This window comes from Dipteris shenzhenensis, chromosome 3, assembly GCF_047967505.1.
Source record: "Dipteris shenzhenensis isolate YYH24624 ecotype China chromosome 3, Dip_SZ_1.0, whole genome shotgun sequence".
NCBI classification, from domain to species: Eukaryota; Viridiplantae; Streptophyta; class Polypodiopsida; order Gleicheniales; family Dipteridaceae; genus Dipteris; species Dipteris shenzhenensis.
In genome coordinates this window covers 11,610,630-11,632,935 of record NC_141598.1, presented here as the reverse complement: position 1 = coordinate 11,632,935, position 22,306 = coordinate 11,610,630, and the positions used below count along the sequence as shown (strand labels likewise).

General features: G+C 38.5%; 1 pseudogene; it reads left to right on the top strand.

Moving 5' to 3' along the window:
• Positions 1 to 6,288: 6,288 nt before the first annotated feature.
• On the top strand, positions 6,289 to 7,831 carry LOC147903359 (uncharacterized; annotated as a pseudogene).
• Positions 7,832 to 22,306: the final 14,475 nt, after the last annotated feature.

Here is a 22,306-nt window from a genome sequence, read left to right as displayed (position 1 = left end):
TAGAAGATGCTAATACTGTAGTTAGTTTTATAAAGAGCAATCAATACTTGCATGCAGTATTGAGAAAGCACTCTGTAAATCAACTAAGCCAATTTTATCAAACTAGATTTGCCACTTATTTTTTGGTTCTTGCTAGATTGTTGGAAGTGCATCAAGATTTAGTCAAGATTGTTTTGCTGATAGATGATGGGAAAATTGGCTTGAGAAAAAGATGTAGTACCGAGTGCAATACACAATACTAGGCAGCAAATGTGTACATATTGTACAATCATCAACATTTTGGAAAAATGTAGAAAGAATAAAAAAATGTGAAGAGCCATTAGTGACAGTGTTGAGGATGGTTGACATTGATGCCTTTGTTATGGGTAGAGTATATTGGAAGATGTCCGAAGCAATATGACACGTTAAAGAATTTGTGCACTTTGTAGCTAGGGAAAAGCAACAGGTGGTGCATTTGGTTGATAAGAGATGGAAGCAAATGCACACCCCTTTGCATGGAGCCACGTTTGCAATACATCCACAATATCAAATGCATGATCACTTGTAGAATGCAAAAGTCAGCATCATTGGGTGCATGTGAACAAAATAAAATTTTATTCATTTGAAAAAATGCAATCGATTATAGCCATTAAGAGCTATAGATTTGGTTTATTGCTTTGGGAATCTACGATTATTGAAAGGGTTCAATGCTATGGCCAGGGAAGCAAGCGAATTCAATGTAATGAGATTTGCTTAGCAATAATGGACTATAGAAGCAATTGTTGGAGGAGCATTTAGCGAAGAAGAAGACTAGCTTGAACTACTCAGTGATAATAGTGAAGTCAAAGTGATCAATGATATTATACCTATGTTAAAATGCAGTATATAGTGTTTTATGTTGCATGAGAGGGGATGGATAGGAGAATATGTTAAGTGATGGAAGAGAGCATATGCTCATATCCATCTTGTCTCATTTTTAAATTGAAAGTGAAGGGATAAAGCTCTAATTATGTAGGTTGGTATGTTGCACATGAGGGGATGGGTAGGAGAATATGTTAAGTGATGGAAGAGAACATATGCCCATATCCATCTTGTCTCATTTTGTACTTGAAAGTGAAGGGATGAAGCTCTAAATATGTAGGTTGGTATGTTGCATGTGAGGGGATGGATAAGAGAATATGTTTAGTGATGGAAATCTAGCTCATATGCTCATATCCTTCTTGTCTCATTTTGTACATGAAAGCGAAGGGATGAAACTCTAAATATGTAGGTTGGTTTTGCATGTGAGGGAATGTATAAGAGAATATGATAAGTGATAAAAAAGCGTATATGCTCATATCCATCTTGTCTTATTTTTTACTTGAAAGAGAAGTGACGAAGCTCTTGTATTTTGAAGTCATGAAGCTAATGATTTGTAGGTTACTTTAAATCATGGTTTGGAGTTATGCCGTTTATGTTGGACTTATTCATTTTATGGATGATCTGGTGTACATAATAGCTAGAGCCAACCTAGTTGATGCACTTCAAGAAAAAGGGGAGAACAATCATATATGCACAATCAAAGTTCATATTTTCAATGCACAAGTGTTGATCTAGATACTATGTACATACATCAATGTTAGCTCAGTGACATGAGTGTACATGACATAATCCACTTAAATATATTTCAAGATCAACTTTACAAAATCCACATAATCCACTTCAATATATTTTAAGATCAACTAAATTACAAAATCCACATAATTTACTTCAATATATTTCAAGATCAACTTTACAAAATTACATATAAAGTACAATTGGATCATCATAACATATGAATTTCACAATCTATTATCTAATACAATTGCAAAAAATTTGAAGCGACAGATGTACTAGGTCCCACATCTACCATACCATGAGTGCTTGGTCTTGCACCTTGAAAATCTAGATTGGTGAGATCCTCAAAATTTAATGTATCAACATTTTCAGTAGCATCCAAGTCCCCAAGAGCACCTCTATAGCATGTACATTCAACCTCTAGTGTGTGTAGGCATGCTCACAAGTCCTCAATATCTTTGGTATGTGATGCAATGTGAGCTTGTAACTCCTTGACAGTAACACCCTACTGATGAAGAGGTATATCAGCACTTGCTAGGTCAATGAGGTCACTATGTGCCTAGGGAGTTAGCTAATAGCATGCGAGGCCTCTACGATGCCAGCTCTCTATTATCTGTTCTAGCTCACTTGCACTTGACAAACGACCATGAAATTGGATCCCAAATTATATGGATCCTTAATCCAAATTGACAAGTTTTAAATACATGCATGTTCATATTCTTAATGTTGGAAGACAAGCTTGGGTATGCTATCCCACAGATATGTTATGGATAGTTGGATATGCCTATCGGCACTATGATTGGTGTGTTAGTAGTTAGTAGTAGTCAGACGATGGTTCACTTCAATGCTTATGGGTGAGTTGCTATGGTATAGTGGTGTGTTGAGGCAGAATCCTAGTCTTTTTTGAGGATAAGAGATTTGTGCTAAGCCTGTGTTGAAGAATTCATGGCTTGTCCTCCCTTCTATAGGCAGCTTTTGGTCACGATGTCAAAATTTTGCAAATGAATACCCTACATTACTCAGTTTTGCCACTCTGAGTAATTTCAGGTCCAATGGACCTAGGTCTGCTGTTTTTTGGCCGAATTCGATCATTTACATCCCTAAATTGCCGTTTTAAAATTCCCGTGAAGAAATCTAGCATATTGAAGCTGTGGAAGTTGCATTTGCTCAAGTTTGTTGAAGACTATTTATCAAAGCTTGGAGGCTAAGGGAAGAAGACCTCTTTAAGGTTCTCAAGAGATTGGTTGCCACTTATAGTTGAAAAAGAAATACAGTTGCCTTGTTTCTCTACACTATACTTGTTTTTCTTATTCATTTTACTGCAAGGATTGCCATAGCCCACCGCTATAGGGGTGGTAGACTTGTGCCTAGGGATAGGTTTTCTTGCAAGTACATACACTTACAGAGATAGTGGTTGACAATGGTTGATGCCTTACTATGCATGAGGTTATGCTTATCTGTTTTCATATTGTCAGGTGATCCTATGCTAGTGACATACTACTGACGGATGTAGCATCTTGGGGCCTGATATGGTTCATGGTTGATGCATGATGTTGCAGTGATATTTAAATATTTGCAATGCATCAGATGCCTTTGATCTTGTTGTGATACAGTGGTTGGTTTGAGGATCTCGATGCCTAGTAAGCGGTTGTACTTTTTATGCCTGATTCCGGCTACATATTGATTGTTGTTTTCTCATGCTATGAGTTGCTAGTGATTGACTATTGGAATATTGTGAGACATTATTGGACACCTTGATTTCCATTATTGGTTGGTGTGTTGCTTTGCCTTGCCACCACTGAAAGGAGCAAAGTGCCATTTTGATTCCAGTTCATCAGTTGTGCAGTGGTAACTAGAAGTTCTTGGACAACGGTCAAAAGTGTGTAGGTGGTTGTTTTCAGTAGCAGATATAAGAAAATCCTTAAGGAATTTGGACCTGCATTGAACTGGAAGCTTGTAGAGCCATGCACTGGCTACATTTTTACTTTTGACAGTATTTCCATCCAAACTAAGGTGTGAAAGATATTGATAGTCCAATACAGGAAAAAGTTACAGGAATCTGTTTTTTTGTAATTATGGCAAATGCAAGTGGGTCTGATAATATCATCCAGATTGTTGGTGAGAAATTAGATTACCATAACTATTCGATTTGGAAATTTAGAATGGAGAATTTTCTGATTGGAAAAGGCTATTGGGATTTGGTTACATGTGATGAGAAAGAGCCTAATTTGCCAGAAAGAAATGCCACTATAGAACAAGTTAAGAATCATAAAGCTTGGATGGAAAGAGCATGGAGGGTGCTTCACTGGTTTTCAATATCTATTTCAGATGCCATGGTTATGCAAATTTTGAACTGCAAGTCTCTCAAGAATGCATGGGATATCTTGACAAGATATTATGGCACAACTACAAGTGCTAGGAAAATTCAGCTGAAATATGTCAAGGCGGGGTAGAATAATACAGGAGTACGTAACTGAAATAAAAAACATAGCTGATCAATTAGCTTCTGTGGATGATGATGACATGGTTGCAGTCACTTTGAATGGACTTGGTCCTAAATATAAGCCTTTTAGCACTTCCATTTCAGTGAGGCTACCGGATTTCAATGAATTGGTTGCTCTTTTGATACATGAAGAAGCGAAGCTTGGGATGAATACTGGTGCTGGTAGCTCCAGAAATAGAGATGCTATTTTTTACTCTAATCAAAGAGGTAGAGGTGGTAGAGGCAAGAGTGCCTCTCATGATAGAGGTGATGTCAGATATACATCATAGGCTCAAGCCCATGATTGGAGCAATCAAAATCAGCCTAATAGAGGAGGGAGATCTGGATCACGAGGTAGAGGGGCTTGGCAGCCACCTCACCATGTGGATCAGCCTAATAAGAATAAGGTATGCCATTACTATGGGAAGATTGGCTGTATTGCCAGGGATTGCTTCAAGAAGCAAGTGAATCAGAGAGGAAGGGCAAATTAGCAAGGTCTGTATGTACAAGATCATAAGCCTACTGATGGTGGCTTTGAGGAAGTGTGGTACATAGATTCAAGAGCATCTAACCATATGACACCACATGGTGAGTGGTTTGAATAGATGACTCCTGGACTGCATGGATCTATTTGCACTGGTGATGATACTCAGCATGACATTACTCATACGGGTGTTGTACCTTTGGCTATGCATGATGGCCAGATTAAGAAATCGATTGATGTGTTGCATGCGCCTTCTATCACGAAGAATTTGTTGTCTGTTGGGCAAATGGCTGAGCAAAACTTGCAGGTGCAGTTTAATAGGTATGGTTGTTTCATTGAAGAATTTGATAATGGCTATAAACTTATTGCCAAAGGGAAAAGACAAGGAAGAATGTTCATTCTAGATGCAGGCATACCGAAATTGAAGGATGCCATGTTCACCCATGGTATGGGTGTTGTTCAGGGCTTGGAAATTTGGCACAAACGTATTGGTCATATTAATATTCAGAAGCTGAAAAATATGCAGCATAAAGGCATTGTTGTTGGCCTACCAAAGTAAATTAAGTATAATGATTTGGAGCATGTATGTCCTGCATGCTGATTTGGGAAGCAATCTAGGTTGCCATTTACTAGGCATATACAGGAAAGTAATAGACCCTTGTAGTTGATTCACACTGATGTTTGGGTCCAACTTAGACTACTTCGATGGGAGGTTCATCATATTATGTCACATTTATTAGTGATTTCAGCCGGTATACATGGTTGTATTTTTTGAAACATAAGGATGAGGTCTTGCCTGCCTTCAAGCATTTCAAGCAACATGTTGAAAAGGAGTTTGGGTCATATATCACATGCTTGAGATCAGATAATGGAGATGAATATCTATCAAATGAATTTGATGACTTCTTGGCCTATCTTGGGATTAGACGGGAGCTTACATGCCCATATACACCATAGCAGAATGGACTGGTTGAACATAAGAATGGGGTGATTGGTTCGTCTAGTAGAGCCATGTTGAATGAAAAGAACTTACCTGATTATTATTGGGCAAAAGCACTTGCAACTGCAGTGTATGTGCTGAATCGCACTCCTACTACTAGCATTCATATGCTCACACCATATGAGAAATTATATCAACGAAAGCTTGATGTCAGTCATTTAAAAGTGTTTGGCAGCTTGGCATATGTGCATATACCAGATGAGAAGAGGAGAAAATCAGATCCGAAGGTTGAAAAATGTGTGTTGATAGGCTATGCTCAAGACCGAAAAGGCTCTATAAGTGTTACAATCTCTCTACTAGGAAGACTTTGATCAGCCGTGATGTTACTTTTGATGAGATGGGATCTTGGTATGGCAAACCTCATTAGGAAAAAAGGGAGCTCATTTTGGGGCCTTTTACGATTTGGAAAAATAAGCTCTCAACCAATCAATAGAGGGCCAACATAACGTTGAAAATTCATGAAAATAAGAGAAAATAGAAAAAAGAAACAATACTTTATGTAGGTACAAGCGTGCTACATTAATGTGGAGATTGGTTTTTTATTCTCAGAAGATCTTTGGACAAGAATATAGAATCTAAACTGACATTTCATCTAACAAGGGCCTTCCCGCTTCCACCTTCCTTTGAACTTTGAAATGTTGTGCCACCTTTCGTGCGAAAGGTCTACCATTCTACACCATTGCCTCATTGTGCAACAGCCTTTCTTTTCTAAAACTGCTCCCTTGATCCTGTTTGGCATGGAGTAAGATGTTTCTCGTCAACTGTCTGTCTGCACACTTTCTCTTTCTTGAAACTTCAAATTGTTATCTTAGTTACATTACTTTGCTATTGTTACAGATTCAAAAAATCTCCATGGTGAACCAAAACCATGGCTGTTCTTGTGGAAGACGCTCTGTGGATGATAATGCTACGAAGGCAGAATTATACCAAACATCCTTACCCCGTTGACCTGCTTCTTCTATTTCGTTGGTAGAGAATTCAAGTACAGTCAAAACGAAAGGAACTTGGGAAAGGTTTAGTGTTTCGAAAGGAGCATGGGTGCTCATGCAACCTAGCAAAAGAAAAAGACCCCAGACAAAAAACATTTTCTTGGCATCGTGGAAGGGAAGAGTACGAGATTTTAAAATCACCAAAGGGAAGATATCCGTGAAAGAAGTTTTGATTCAGCACGTGTACATGCATAAAGAACGTCTTGTGAGACTATCCAAAAAATCTTCCGCAACACAGGCCTAATTGTATATTTTTCTATTGTGGTTTTTTTCTTTACGAGGTGTATGGATTTTTAAGATGAAGCTTTCTCTCTTAGCTTATTGACATTCTTGTGTTGTTTTATTTCAGATTTATATCCTTCATCGTATGAGACATGGCAAAACATCGATTGTATTCTGGGATTTATAGATGTTCTACATGGATCAATAGGAGAACAACACTACCAAGTTCGATGTGCAATAGAGCTAGCTCAATCGGGTATATTTTTTACTGATCATTTTTATCAGTTGCTGGACAAAGCTAACACACATGGTGTATTAATAAAACAAGACCTTCCGGCATGGAATTCAGTGGATTGGCCTCACCCACATTCTAGTGTTACACAGGCATATAGGGCGAAGCTTTTTACAGAAGTACAGAAAGCTCTGATGCCCAATATTGCCACTAGGATAGTAAAAATTTATTTATGCATGCCTCTCGCAGTTTTTGTGGACTTGTTTAATACCTTTCCAGTGAAGGTTTCAAAAACAATGTTCACAGTTAAAGCAACAAATTCGGCATGCATGCCACATTTTTTGGATAAAGGTTGGGATAAGAAGACATGTAGTTTAGTGTTTTGTGAGGTTGTCCAACCTTCTATGCAACTGAAGTACATGGTTACATCACAAAATTTTATTTTCTCTTTTTATTACAAGCGCAGTCGAATGCTAGGCACAAAACTAGTCCCAATGGATCAAGATGAAGAGTCTTTTGGTGCAGAAAATAAACTTATTGATATTGATGTTGTTGAGAATGGTGATGTGCTAGTCAATATCTCATTAAGAGAATGTTTCTCCCTAGCTCAATTGCGCAGTGACATTCTGTTTGAGATAGAAGGTTCTATCTCAAACGACTTTTTATTTATCTACAACAATAGAAAGGTACACCAACTGATTTATCCTAGTCTCATTAAGCATTGCTATTAGTTTAATTTACCACTCTGATTCATATTGCTTTTTTGCAGTTACTCAAAAGAAGAGAGAGCTCAATAAAATGCAAAGACATCGAAAATTTAAAAATTGAGATAACACAGACTCCATAAACAAAGGTTTTGTATTCAATCAAGTAAGATTTTGTACAAAACTGTTTAGTTAAATATGTAGAACATATTTATGACATCCATTTTCTATTTATGTACAGCTTGACTGCTCTACATTTTTTGGAGGATCTTTTCTCTGCTGCTCCATCCTGTCCTGTGCAGTATGTTGGTGTTGCTCCATTGTCTCCTCCACTGCCCCAGGAGCATCTCTTTGCTGCTTCTCCACCTTCTCCTCAACAACATCAGTAGCAGGTCTTTGCTCCTGTGTCTGCTCCTCCTCAGCACTATGTGATTGCTCCTGTGGCTTTTGGTCCTCAGCATTAGGTGCTTCATCTGTGGCATCAAGGTGTATGACACCTTCTTGTACTTTAGAGCTCTCACCCAGCTCCACAGTAGCTGGTACAATAGGTTTGGGGGAGGCATAGCTCAAAAACCTCCAAATTGTATGAGCTCTAGAATTATGTACATAGTTGGAGCTGAAGCTATCCTCTTTCATCTGCAATGGCAGAGGATAATTTAGAACACTTTGTATCATTATGAATTATCTTCAAGCTAAATGAAAAGTATTTTTCCTTACAAGGTCTGGCTGTTCCTTCTCAAAGTAGCTTGAAAGTAGATATTTTGCATTGATCAGCACTCTCCATCCACAGCTACTTGAATCATTTTGTTGTGGTGTCTGTACAGTTAGAAAGATATGTTAGAAACTATTAGCATCAGCACAAAACAAAATTATTCTATAAGTTCAAAGACATAGCATTTAATAGACTTTTTACCTCTAGAATTATTGGCTCTATTGAATCCAAAAGAGAGACATTTGGAGGACAGTGATCCAATGCATCTAAAAGCCTTCTAATACAACTGCAATATGTATAATTTAGTTAGTATGATATCAAAATAATGAAGTTTTAAGTTCAAAAAGCACACACAGCACTTACAATCTCAGCTCTGTGTGTGTGTTTTTTAGAGAGTTGAATAGAAAGCATTGCTTCTGCTGGATGTCAATAGAAACAAAACTCCAGTGGTCACTACATAAGGAAAAAAGCATAAGGAAATCAAAGGCTACAAGAGTTCCCAATCTTAAAGAAGAATCTTAAAAGAAGTAGTCACCCACATACCTGCTATGGTATGGAAGTAGCAAAACATCAATTACTTCAAAACTGCAGTGTTTGAACCAGCTGGAAATACTCATGGGAGTCTCCTTTGCATCTCTTAATTTAGAAGAAATGGCAGGATCAATAATATGGAGTGTATGCTATACAGAGGGGTGAAGCCAGCTTCTCATCATGCTGCATAGGACCAAAAAATAATTAGGGTAGGTTATAAAGGAGGCACAAGGAGGATCGATTTGCAAAAAATGTAAAATAATAGACACTTACTAGAGCATTGCAAGAATGATAGTATCAAAGCAATACTCATTCTTATGAGCCAATGCTGCTAAGCATTGTTTTGTCAAGTCAAAATCATTCACTGAAACTTCATCCTCAATATGGACAACTACATCAGGGCCCAGCTCCTTCAACCTTCTATGTATCTGTAGCTCCTTCTTTCCAGTCTCCACATCTATAACAGATTTTGTTTCTTTTATTTGCTGCTTCAGTGAGTCCTCATAAGCAGCCTTCCCTCTGGTGTTCTTTGAGTGCGTTACCTCAACAACCTTTACCTCATCAATCTTCAACTTCCTTGTAGGTGGAATTAGCAATATGTCTCTCATTTTGATGTCCTTCCATTTCACAGGATGAACAAGCTTGTCATACCTCCATCTCACTCTGGACAAAGTGTTGAAGTCTTTGGCCATCAAAGTCACCCTGTGAGCATGGGCTGCTACAAGCATTGCATCTTAAAAATATTTTTCCAAGTAATCCTCTGCCATTTCCTGTAAGGAAATAATGGCAGTTCTATTCCACCTGAACCCAAGATTCCAACTGTCACAAATTTCTCTCACCAGTCTTTGAAAAGGTGCCTTGGGTATTGCAAAGCCTATAGCTTTCTATTGCCTCTTGATCTCCCTTAGCACACCTGCACCATGATTCAATCTTTTGGCCTTTTGCTTGAGCAGGCTCATTGGCTTACCCTTCCTGCCATGTGCATCTCTTCCCTTTGGAGGCACACTAAATTTCTTGGTACCTGCCCCAGCTGCTGTTGCTGCAAGCCTTGGCCCTTTGCCAACTTTCCTTGCAATTGACTTGGTTCTTGCCATCACTCTGAAAAACTGCATACAAAGGATTGGAAAGAGATCACAGACATGGAGAACATGTTTTAACAAAGAAAAGGCAATCATAGGGGTGGATGAAGGCATATAGAGAAATTTGCAATAAAATGCGATATGAGCAGTTTGAAATTTCAAACAGGTCCACATCGCATTTTGTTGCAAATTTTTAAAATGACATGCTGGTGCATTCCTACAGTGATTTCTCTATCTCTACAACTAAATACAGTATGAATGGAGTTTATGCAAGAAGATTACAGCTATGGATAGCTATGGCAGTCACAAAACCAGAATGACAAGGGTTGATGAAGCAATATTTCAATCTTTGCAACAAAACACGATTTCAGCTGTTTGAAATTCCTAAGGCCTTCTCCTCACGTTTTGCTTCAAATTCATGAGGCAGCATGTTGGAATATGCCTTCAGTCATTTGAAGGTGTTTGCATAACCATACAGGATGGATTGAGTCTATGGAAGGCAAGAAGTGTGCACAAACTGAAGGGAGAACCCATAAGTACAGTTTTACCCTCACATGCAAATATCACACTTGAAGATCTGCATTCCTACAGTGATTTCTCTGTCTTGACTTGAGTCTATGCATTTCCATGCAGGATGGATTTTTTCTATTGTAGGCAAGAAGATTGCAGAGACTAAGGGGAGAACCCATTGTTACTGACCTGGAATCTATCTGTGGATGTGCTGTGCTGCTGATAAGTAACTTGTGCTGAGGATGAACCTGTGCTGCTGGATAGGATGCTGATGTTGCAGAGTATGGAGGTAGGGAGGCAAGAGAGCAGAGACTGGAGGGTAAGAGGTCTAAAACAGGATACCACAAATAAGTGCAAATACAAATAAGGCATCTTCTAAATCCCACACGTGTGGAATGTAGTCGTTTTTTCACACGTGTGGATGGGACCCAGATCTCTTGGAGTTTGAAATTTGGCACGTGTGAAAGTACACTTTATGCCTTGGAACTTGTGCCATTCATGATTTCATAATCAATACCACAACCACTCTTCCCTCCCCTGCCTCCCAATCTTTCATCCCTGCCACGACCCTCGCATCTTCATCTAGCACACTCCTACCCAGCACACTCCATCGAGACTGCACACTCCATCCTCTCTGATCCTTTCCTACCCAGCACACTCCATCCAGACTGCAACCTGCCTGAAGACTACTACTACTGTCAGATCTCCAGGTTACCTAGAGTGCAGAGTTCAAGCTAGAGAAAGAGCAGGAGATTTACCAGTGCAACTCCATCAGCATGGAAAAGGAAAAAAAAGGTCAGAATTCTAGATTGGTTTCAATGTTTTTTAACATATATTTCTTCCATCCATTGGATTTTTGATGTCCAAATGTCTTCACTCAGCTCCATCCTTCTTGTTACATTTTCAATTTATACTGTCCAAGAATGTGGTAAATCACCCAAGAATTAGATTGGAGATGGATATGAATAGAAACTAGAAATTTGCAACAAAATGCGAGGAGAGTGGTTTATAATTCTCTAAATAGTCCATATCGCATTTTGCTACAAATTCCTATTGTTGACACATTCCTCATGAAAAGTTTCACTCAGCTCCATTAATGCTCTTGCATATGAGATCATAGTGTCCAGGAATCACTGAGATGAACCTAGTGCTTGATTTGACATGCACATGAACAGAACTTGAGAATTTGCAACAAAATGCGAGGAGAGTGGTTTATAAATCTCTAAATAGCCCATATCGTATTTTGCTGCAAATTCCTGTTGTTGACACATTCCTCATGAAAAGTTTCACTTAGGTCTAGCATTTCTCTTGCATATGAGATCATAGTGTCCAGGATTCACTGAGATTAGGAAAAAGGGAGCTCATTTTGGGGCCCTGTAAAAACTTCACTATTTTCTCTTTTCTCTCTCTACAAAAGCAAGAAAATATGGATACTTGTGTGAGAAATGTCAGTGTGAAAAGGAATAAATATATTCTTTCACATGCTTTACATTCAATGTTCATATAAGAGCAACACTTTTCTGTGCAGAATTTGGTGATTCTGACACCGCTCAAAAGGTGCCAAATCGCATTTTGCTGCAAATCTCACTTTTCGGCCTTTTTTGGCCGTTTCCGGGCCTCCGGATGTCCGATTCCAGCATTTCCAGTGCCGTTTTTGGGGTTTTGGGCCGTTTCGGATGCGTCTGCGGTGTCAGAATCACCAAATTCTGCACAGAAAATAAATTTTTAAAAGATTCAAACTAGATCACCTCATTAATGTGACATGCTTCTACGAACATATAGTACTATTTATTTTTCTTATTTTCATCTTCTTTTGTTGAATTTTCAACGTTACGTTGGCCCACTCCTGATTGGTTGAGAGCCTATTTTCTCTCTCTTCTAAAAGGCCCCAAAATGAGCTCCCTTTTTTTCTAATACGGTGTTTGATTTGACATTCACATGAATAGAACTCGAGAATTTGCAACAAAATGCGAGGAGAGTGCTTTATATTTTCCAAATGGTCTCCCATCGCGTTTTGCTGCAAATTCCTGTGTCTGATTTGGTTCTCACTTCTATCTCATTAATTTGATATCTTTAGCCCTATGGAAATCTTCCTTGATGATGAGAAATGTTTTTGCTTCGGAACAGTTGGCTCCCAGGCCCCACCTTTCAAGAGGAAGCTGGACTTTTCTGCTGCTATTATTAGACCACAGCAATCACCAGGTGAGTCATGAGATGTCATGAAAGAATTATCTGGTGATATACAATGCATTCACTGATTGCATATGTCAGCATATAGAATTCATAGTATATAAGTTTTTGAACAGGAAAAAAGAAGAGACTGGAGCAGAGTGCTGATTCTTCCATCAAAAAACAAATGAAACCAGAAGAGGACAATTCTCCAGATTTGCTCCTATTTGATTTTCTTCACAAATGCAAGGCTCAGAGTAACTTCCATATATACCACAGTATTTTCAACATGGAGTTCACAATGAGCTTTGTACTGGAGCAGCACAAAGATTTTCTTTCAGACTATTGGGATACCTTCAAAGAACTGACAGAGGCAGGAAGAATTGTGGAAGGAGAAAAGGTTTTTGTGCACATAAATCATATTGTCTCCAATGATAGGCTGAGGTACCATGTGAACAGAAGATTTGACAGCCTGCCTGATCAATATAAATTCAACTGTACTTTGCACACCAGAAAGTGCAGACTGCTGGAGGAAACCCTAGCATTTCTTATGTACATTGTCTTCAGTCAAGAGTCTTTGGATGAACAAGGGCAAGAAATAGAAGAAGAAGACACATCTGAAGCAGAGGAAAAGGAGGATGTTTCTTTGGTCACAGAAATGGCAGAGCAAGAAGAAGATATCAACCTTCAGGATGAGGGGCTGCAAGTGGCTGCTCTTGACCTTGTTCAATTGAGAACAAAAACTCTGAGGGGAGCAGAGCCAGTTGAAGATTTTGATGTTCAGAGCAGCAACTATGCAGTGCCATGCTTCTAGATGTGTTGATGGGTGGAAAGGATTATGTTTTCCTCCATGATATAGAGTTTATGTTCAATTTGAGGGAGCACTATGCCATTTCCCTTATTGCCCAGGCTTCAAGGCTTGACAAGGAGGTTGGCATAGAGGATGACCATTCACTACTGGCTTTGGAAACAATTTTTGATCCTGTAGAGGCCCTTTCATTTTGTTTCAAAGAGGCTAAAAAGTTCCAAGAGCCAGATGAAGCTGCCTTCCAGCTCACACAGGAAGCTATGAATCTCTCAGCACTATACACAGAAAAGCCTAAAGAAGAGGCTCGACAAGAGGGGAGAGGGATAAATCTTTGGAAAGATGAACTGCTTGTTGCTGATGAAAATGAGAAGGTACTTCAAATCAAATACTTTGACTTCTGCTTAACTTTGTTTTTGTAGGTTGTGTATTGTCTCACTCCAATCCTTTGATATGTGGCAGCTACAAATTGAGGATGACACATTCCTCCAAAGATCAAGTGGAAGCAGACAGGTTGGGTTTCGCAAAATGTCAGGCCTAGCTCATTATATTCATGATCTCGGCAGTGCCAAGACCTTGATTTACCATAGGCACTTGAGCAACAATGGAGAAGCCATTGTTTACTTCTTAAAATGTTTGTCCAGGGCTTTAGGTGGACATGTTCTTTCATGGCAAAAGGAAAAGATCATTTTGATAGAGAGGTTGTCTGCCATAGATATATTTGGAGATTATGTGAATAAGCAAGCCTCTAGGACCGCTTACTTTTTGTCTTACACTTCTTATGCATTAGCATGTGGTGTTAAGGAGCCCAAATATCTGGAGGGCTATGGAAAACACCAGCTCATAAGGTTTCGAGAGCCACCCATGATTGCATCAGGCCACACAGTCCAAGAAGAGGAACAGGTGGAGAGAGCTAAAGAAAAGGATAAACAGACAGTCGACATCAAGCCAATAAAGAAGAAAAAGACTCCAATCAAGATCAAAAAGAGAGTTCCGATCAGCAGGCCCTGGGAGAAATAGGATTTAGTCATCAAATATAGCACAAACATTATATTAAATTTGAACTGTGATTTGTACAAAGTCTTTGATATCTGGTATGATCTTGTATAAATGATTAATAAGTTGATGATGAAATGATTTGTACATTTACATAGAGTGGTGTCGTTAAATATTAAACGAACAATATATTGAAATTGTGAACAAATTGTATTAAGTTTAGATCATATGTTTCACAAAAGAAATACTTTTCATGCATAACACCAAGAGTCACTTGTTCCACTAAAAAAATTTCTATTGAATGAGTTTGAAAACATGTGGACATAACACCAATAAGTTACAAATGAGTCCTATTCATGTTTACTTGTCCATTTATGGTTTCTAAATATCTTAGATTCCCTCCATTGTCTATGTCTCTCTGCTGCAATTGAATTGTCTAGAGCTTGTCTTCGTCTTTGCTTTTGGGCTAGAAGAAAAGCAAGCTTGATTTTGGAGCTAGCAACTTTTCTTTTAGCATGTAGCCTCTGTTGTATGCTTCGGTAAAACCATTGGAAGACTTCCTTTAGACTATTTGCCTTCTGACTCCCTCCATAGTGTTGTGTGTGTCTAAAAAATGCATCACGTGCCATGTAGTGAGACTTCTCCATGCCTTGGGTAGACCAAATAGCTGGGCATCCATACTTTTTGACAAAATAGGAAAGGTGGTTGTATATGATATGCTGTAAGACATAAGAATGCATAGTAAGTAATAAAAAAAAGAGGATCACACTTAAGTAAAAGAAAAAGACAGAACCTTACCATGTAGTGAGTTATATTACAGGCTGTCCACACGTCTTTCATTGACTTTCCAAAATGTTTAATTGCCTCCTCAAAGTTCTTGTAATCACTCTTTGTCCATGTTACTTTGTCACAAAACATGAAGAGTTGACCAAGAGACCTCCACACCTCTGCCTTCCTATTTCGTGCTTCCCCATCTGCCTCATGATCTTTCACAGCATTATGGACTTGCTTCCACAATCCATAATTAATCTTTGAAACTGTTCTACCTTGCCTTACTTGCTTACTGTGTTTGGGTCGATACAAGAATATATAAAATAGTGAATTTCTTATAGGGCCCCAAAATGAGTTCCCTTTTTCCCTAATGGATATAGTGGTTCCACATCAAGCCTCGGATGCTCAGTTGAATGATAAAAATCAGCCACATACTACTTCTATGTTAGGACCTATAGCTAGTGGTGATTCCACTATGAGTCCTTGGCCCTCCCCCCCTTCACCCCCGCTACCCCCCTTCCCGAAGCTACTTGGAAGAATATTGTTAGATTTTATTTCATCCATGTTGGGCTCAATCAATATGGTGCATTGGAAAGTGGGATCTAGTATATGTTAAACACTTATTTCATTCTTTATTGCCATATGAGAATTGACTTTAAGCATTTTTGTTATGCCTTTTGTACCTTTGTTGTCAACCTTAAGAATACTTACTTACTTTGTCGTCCACTTAAGAATACGTACTTTTGTCGGAATCTTTCAATTCCCTATAATTCAAAGTTGTTGATGTTTAACCTCCATTTATGGCTTCAAAAGGTTTTGAATAATAGTTTTTAATTCCATTTTCGCTCAAAAGCGGTTCTCTATTCCTTTGGAAAATGGTTTCTTGTTGCATCCCAGCTACGCATTATGTTATATAGTTATCTTACTCGTCATCGACTGCACGGTTCTTCATCAAAGCGGGAGAAAAATCGTTCTAAATCAAAGTGGACATGACATGTGACCATGGAAGTGGTGTAGTCTTGACTCTTTAGCTCATATACACTTGAGTGCCTTAAGAAGTTCACTGAATCACGGTTACCGTAGAGCTAGGGACGAGATTCTGCTGGCAAATCTCCTAGTCTCAGGAGTCAGCCGAGTAATATCAACGACAGTCAAATTTTGTTGCAAATTCTTTTTGGTCCCAAGCCTCGAGGGAGTCGTCCGGTCCTCATCAATGACTTATAGCAACGTACCACGAAGAATCGAATTTGGAGTTTGCCATGATAACCTGACGGGTATGCAAAGAACATGAAGGATCAAATTTGAGATCTGCCAGACCTACCAATAGCTATCGATGTCACAATTTGCTTAAGCAGTGACGAACGCATGCTAGAATGAAATCCCCAGCAAGGACGCTCGTACGTCCTACTAGCCTGAAAGTGGGGGAGAGACTCGAGAGTCTGGGTTTTGCAACAACAACAATTTTCGTCACACATGAATGCCACAAAACTAGTGGACACATCTGTTTGCACGTCAACTCTAAAGATCGAAGTTATATGTTTGACGCAACTGGAGATAGCCATGAATTTTCCATGAACCGTTAGCTGTCTTACTTTGTGAATTGATTAGATAGGCAATTCACGAGTTTTGGCCAGGAGTCATTTGGAGCATGGGAGAAACGTGGGCTTGATAAGGACCAAATTTACCAAGCGTGGCCTATGTTTATTATGGAATGGGAATTGCTTGAAGAGAAATCTTAAAACCATGACGAGAAGACAATTGAATACCTTCATATGGCAAAAGGGGACATCATTAACTATGACGAGAAGACAATTGAATACCTTTATATGGCAAAAGGGGACATCATTGTGGTACAAGACATGAACTGAAACTCCAAATCCACTCACTTTCAACACCATTTATGTGTTCAAAAAGCAAAGGTTTGTTATAGAATCACAAGGAATCAAACGTTGGAAAAACAAAACTAGATGATAGTAAAAAATAAAAATATAAACAAGCGTACATCAATGCATAGCTCAAATGCACATTTGTCTCACATTTGGACACATAATAGTTTGGAAAGGTGGCTCCAAAGGTCACCAACTAAGGATGGGCCCTTTTGCATTAATGTGTCTTACATAATACATGTTTAATGTTGCTTCAGAGGTGGCAAGCTTCGTCCAAGTTTTAAAAATCAAAGAATGTGCCCTTTCCTTGCATTTAGATTTAGATTCAAATTTGGGACATAATACTTCAATATGAGGCTCTTCTAATGCAGCTTTGTAATGATGCTTTTTTAACAAAATTGATGAGCATGGCAAACATGTCGAACACTCGCTTTTGCATCACATAAGCATCGAAATAAGTGTCAATAATAATTGTGAGATAAAATCTAAAATTACAATCTTGCAAAGTTTTCCATCTCACTTTGATAAGATATACTCTGGTTTTTCATAGTGTATTGCATGGAAACTAGGTGTAAAACCTTTAGTATATTACAAGCTTTCATAGGCTTTTAGAACTTCTTTGATTATGTGTATCGGATCCAAAAGATAGTTGACATTTAAATGTTTTCGATATGGAAGATGTAGAAAATAAAAGGCCTCTTCATGCCATGTGGAGGTGTTAGTGTGTTAGGATCATGCCATTTTACTAACCCATCTGTTGCCTTCACCATTGAAGGTGCTTCCTTTATATCAGGCTCACCAAATTAAGCATGGATGCGATAGAAATGATCCATAGAAAGATACTTATGATGGTTTTTATACACCACTTTTCTTCTATTCTTTCACAACATTTGATGAATATCATATGCATCCCTTGATAGCAATGAACCATTCAGGCCTTATGCACACTATTGCAAGTGCATGTGTACCCTTCTTTTTATAGTTTCTCAATATTGAGGAGCATTTTCAACCAAGAATCCTTCCTATATACATGGATATATGCTTGCATTGTGTTTAGGTCCTTCTCCAAAGATCGATCAACTTGAACTCGATTATTGATGGGCCACAGAGTACTCTAACTTTTTGCTAGATGTCTTTAGAGAAACTAGAGATTGAGGGCAATTACTAACATTCCCTTGAATGGATTCCATGTAGGAGGTGGAATAGTGACCAACTTGCATGTCGTGAACAACTTAAGCACAACAATTTCTCCCAATTACTGGGTGTCCAACGTGGTAGGAGGGTGCAAGGTGCTAGGACCTAGATGGGCATGGAATATGGGTGCGACCATTGATGATTTTTTTGTATTAGTTTCGTTAAGGAGCAAAACGTTTATATTAGTGTTGAAAGTTTTTATGCCCTAATAAAAATAAAGGCTTGAAAAATTCACCAAGATTTGAAACTTTTATGAGACAAAAGTTAAAGTTTCTCCAAGTTTTACAACTTTTTCTTTAAAATTCAAAAGAAAATAGATAAAATTGTAATTAATATGTTATACAAATATAGTGAAACTAAAAAAATTAGCTCGATAAAATTTCGCCAAGATCTTATATTAATATATAAGCATAGCTTCAATTAAAACATCCTTAGGTGCGACCAAGCTAGAGATCAAAACACCTCTGTGATACGAAGCTTAAATTTTTGTTGGAGGCAAGATAGATATTATAATCAGAGAAAGGAAGAGCAAGAGTGTTGGGGAGAAGGAGGGGTAAGAGTATTGGGAAGGGGGAGGGGAGTTGGCAAGGGGGGTAGGGGGCACTTCCTAGACACGACATTCGTTCTTGCCCATAGCTTCCTGTGCAAATTGTTTATTATGAAAGAGATACCATGTGGTATCCAAAGGGAAGAGTGAGCCTAAATTTGAGTGTTTTGTATGTGTATGTCTTCTAAGTTTGAGTTGTTATGTGTGTATGCGTGCATGTGTCCGTGTGTGAGGGGAATAGTCATAGAAGAGAATTTGTTTGTGTATGAGAGAGAGAGAGAGAGAGAGAGAGAGAGAGAATATGTAACAAGGATGTGTGCATGTATGTGTGTGCAAGTGTATATGAGAAAGAGAGAGGGAGGGGGGGATGTACTATGTTTGAGGGATCGTGTCTGTGTGTCCATGTGAGGAAGACACTCAAGAAAGAGAGAGCACATGTGGGTGTGTGATGGAGAGAGAAATATTATATCAACACTAAGAGAGGTGTAGGAGTGTATGTGTGTGTGTGTGTGTGTGTGTGTGTGTGTGTGTGTGTGTGTGAGAGAGAGAGAGAGAGAGAGAGAGAGAGAGAGAGAGAGAGAGAGTATGTGTGTGGGGTAAGGGTGTGAGTAAACAGAGCATAGAGCTAAGTGAAGTGATGTCTACAATGGAGAGGGTCTTGAAATTTCTTGAGATCAAAGTCATTTGAAGATCTGACCTTGAGACCCGGCGAAGCGGGTCTCTAACCCATCTATGATGAGTCATGTTACTTGTCCTTTGTAATGCTTGAAGCATGTCATATATGCATGTGACCTAGTCATTGATCACATGTTTTGATTGTATTTATGACAAGTCTTCTTTGATCCATATGATTCCTGCAAACACTATTTTATGTACCATGCACATGACAAAAGATCCAATTTCCTTCCCTAAGAATGAAGCATTTGTAGTTGGGTAAGAAAACATGACATCCTAACTAATGCCTTTTCAATAATGACAGAAACATGACTAAGGGTTCAGACTTTGCTCCTTGATGGAGTATATTGCAATTGTGATGGTCAAATATGTGAAATTAATGAAAGCAACTGCGGATGTATATATTTTCAACATGCACACAAGAGTTATAACTCTTTGGGAGTCTGTGTTGTTTCCGAAACCAACTAGAGCCACATTCCACCATCATAATGTTTTCCAAGTGACTAAAGAAAAATGTGATGTAAACAAAATGCCATTTTTCCCGTGTTAGACCAAAAAGGTGTTGGTGAAGATAGTTGATAATGTGGAACCAATCACCAAGGTAAAGGGGACAAAGGAAACATCTTGTAGACAAGGAGATGCTTTATAAATGAACCTTTCACTATTCTTTAAGAGTCATCTCTCAAGATTTATCAAGTATAGTTAAATTTGTATGTAGGTAATTGAGGTATGTGGTAGTATTAGTACATTTCAAGGAGTAAAAAGAGATTTTATGTATGCAATAAGGGAGAAATGGGGTCTCAAAAGGGTGTCATAAGAGTGTATTGCCTAATGAAATCCCCATGGTAGGGTTCAAGGGAGTCCTAACCCCCCTTACCAAGGTGGGCTAAGCCCACAATAATAAAGAATAAGAAAGACGATCTACCCATGAGCTAGAGGTGGAGCAAGAAAGGAGCCATGGCCACTACTGGGGTTCAGACCACAAATTGAGTTATGAATGGGACATGAATTGGAAAAATGCTCCAGCGATGGAAAAGATCATGTGGAATTCTTGGGATTATTTCCAGCTAGCAATTGTTCACATTGTAGAGTCATACCAAGTAAGAGAACACCTAATCTTGTTGCACTCTCAACGAGAAATAGGACATCGAGTGCTATACTGACACTAGGATGTGGCCATATTTTACTTCAAAAAAACCAAGTCAGTGGAAAATAGGGTACTAATGATTGGGAGACAAGTGCCCCAAGCATCAGTTATTAGAAGATGTCATCATGAGCGTCCCCAACCATCACTTGTCAAAAGACATCATCAGTGATCTAGTCTAGTTACCAATGATTGGGAGACGAGTGCCCTAACTATCAATTGTAAGAAGACATCATCATGAGCATGTCCCCAACCATCCTTTGTCTAAATAAGTCATCATGAGCATGTCCACGTTGATGTTATTCATCATAGGGACTTACATCATAAAAAAGATTGTGAGGTTAATGAGGAACAACCCAAGGGTCCTGAGTTAGCATCTGTAAAGGTAAAGGTAGCCATGCTTATCAAAGTATGCTCCAAGATTTGAAAGGAATTGAGGGCAAAGACCCATACAATAATTTGTAGAGTTTTTTACAAGTATATCGTATTACCTGTGCTGTAATCAAGGAAGAATATATGAATTATTTCCCTTGTACCCTGACCAATACAACACAATGATGGATTAATCAATTTCTAATTGGCTACTTTAAGGATTGACAATAGATTCTCGAGGATTTCCTCAAACAATTTCGCTCCAATTTTGATAGGAATTTAATTTGAAGGTGTTCACATAATGCTTAATGATATAAATGAAAGGAGAATTGAGTCCATTTAAGACTTTTTGTTGAGAATGCAAGCTTTTATTATTCAACTTAGCACACCCACTAGACGACAAGTTGCTACATACATGGTTGATTAAAGGTCGTACTCAAGTTGATATGAGATTGCCAAAATTTATCAACTTGACAATTACATATGAGGAGTTACTGAATCAATCTATTGCTTTAGAGAAAAGTGGACCTGCCATGAAGAAGTCAAGGAAAAAGTTTGAAGGAAGTGATGAAGAAGATGCTTCCAGAAAACCAAACAAACTTAAGTCTATAGTGAATAAGTCAAACATTTTGTGAGAAACCAGGACCAAATGAAAAGTGGCACAACAAATGTTCTAGGAAAGGACACATAAAGAATGAATGTAGAACAAAATATTATGAAATCTACACTAAATATGGTCATGATGACTCTGACTACCACTGGTATGGAAAGAAGAGGACTATAGATGTGAAGTAGGTAGAAACAAATCCTATGGTAAAGGAATGACACCTATCTAAACTTGAGCAAGGCGAAGGTAAAGGTGAGAATGGCAAAGATACGAAGCAAGGCCTGTCACAAATTTGATGTTACTTTTGTAGAGGTAACCACACCAAGACTAAGTATAATTGTGACAAGAGCATGCGAAGTTTCTCATAAATAATGTAGAAAGATGGGAAGTGGATCTTGGATGCAAAGTTATATTGGTAGAAAACCCAAACTCAATGGATGTAGCTACTTAGTCACAAGGCTTGATGGGTAGCTAAATAGATCATCCACCAACATCAACAAGGGATGTCAACTAGAAAGAAAAAATGTAATTTGCATCTTGGATGTCTTGAGGACTAAAGGGTAAAGCACTAGCTATTGATCTACTTTTGTTTTGAGTATACAGTCATAGAGTGAAAACTC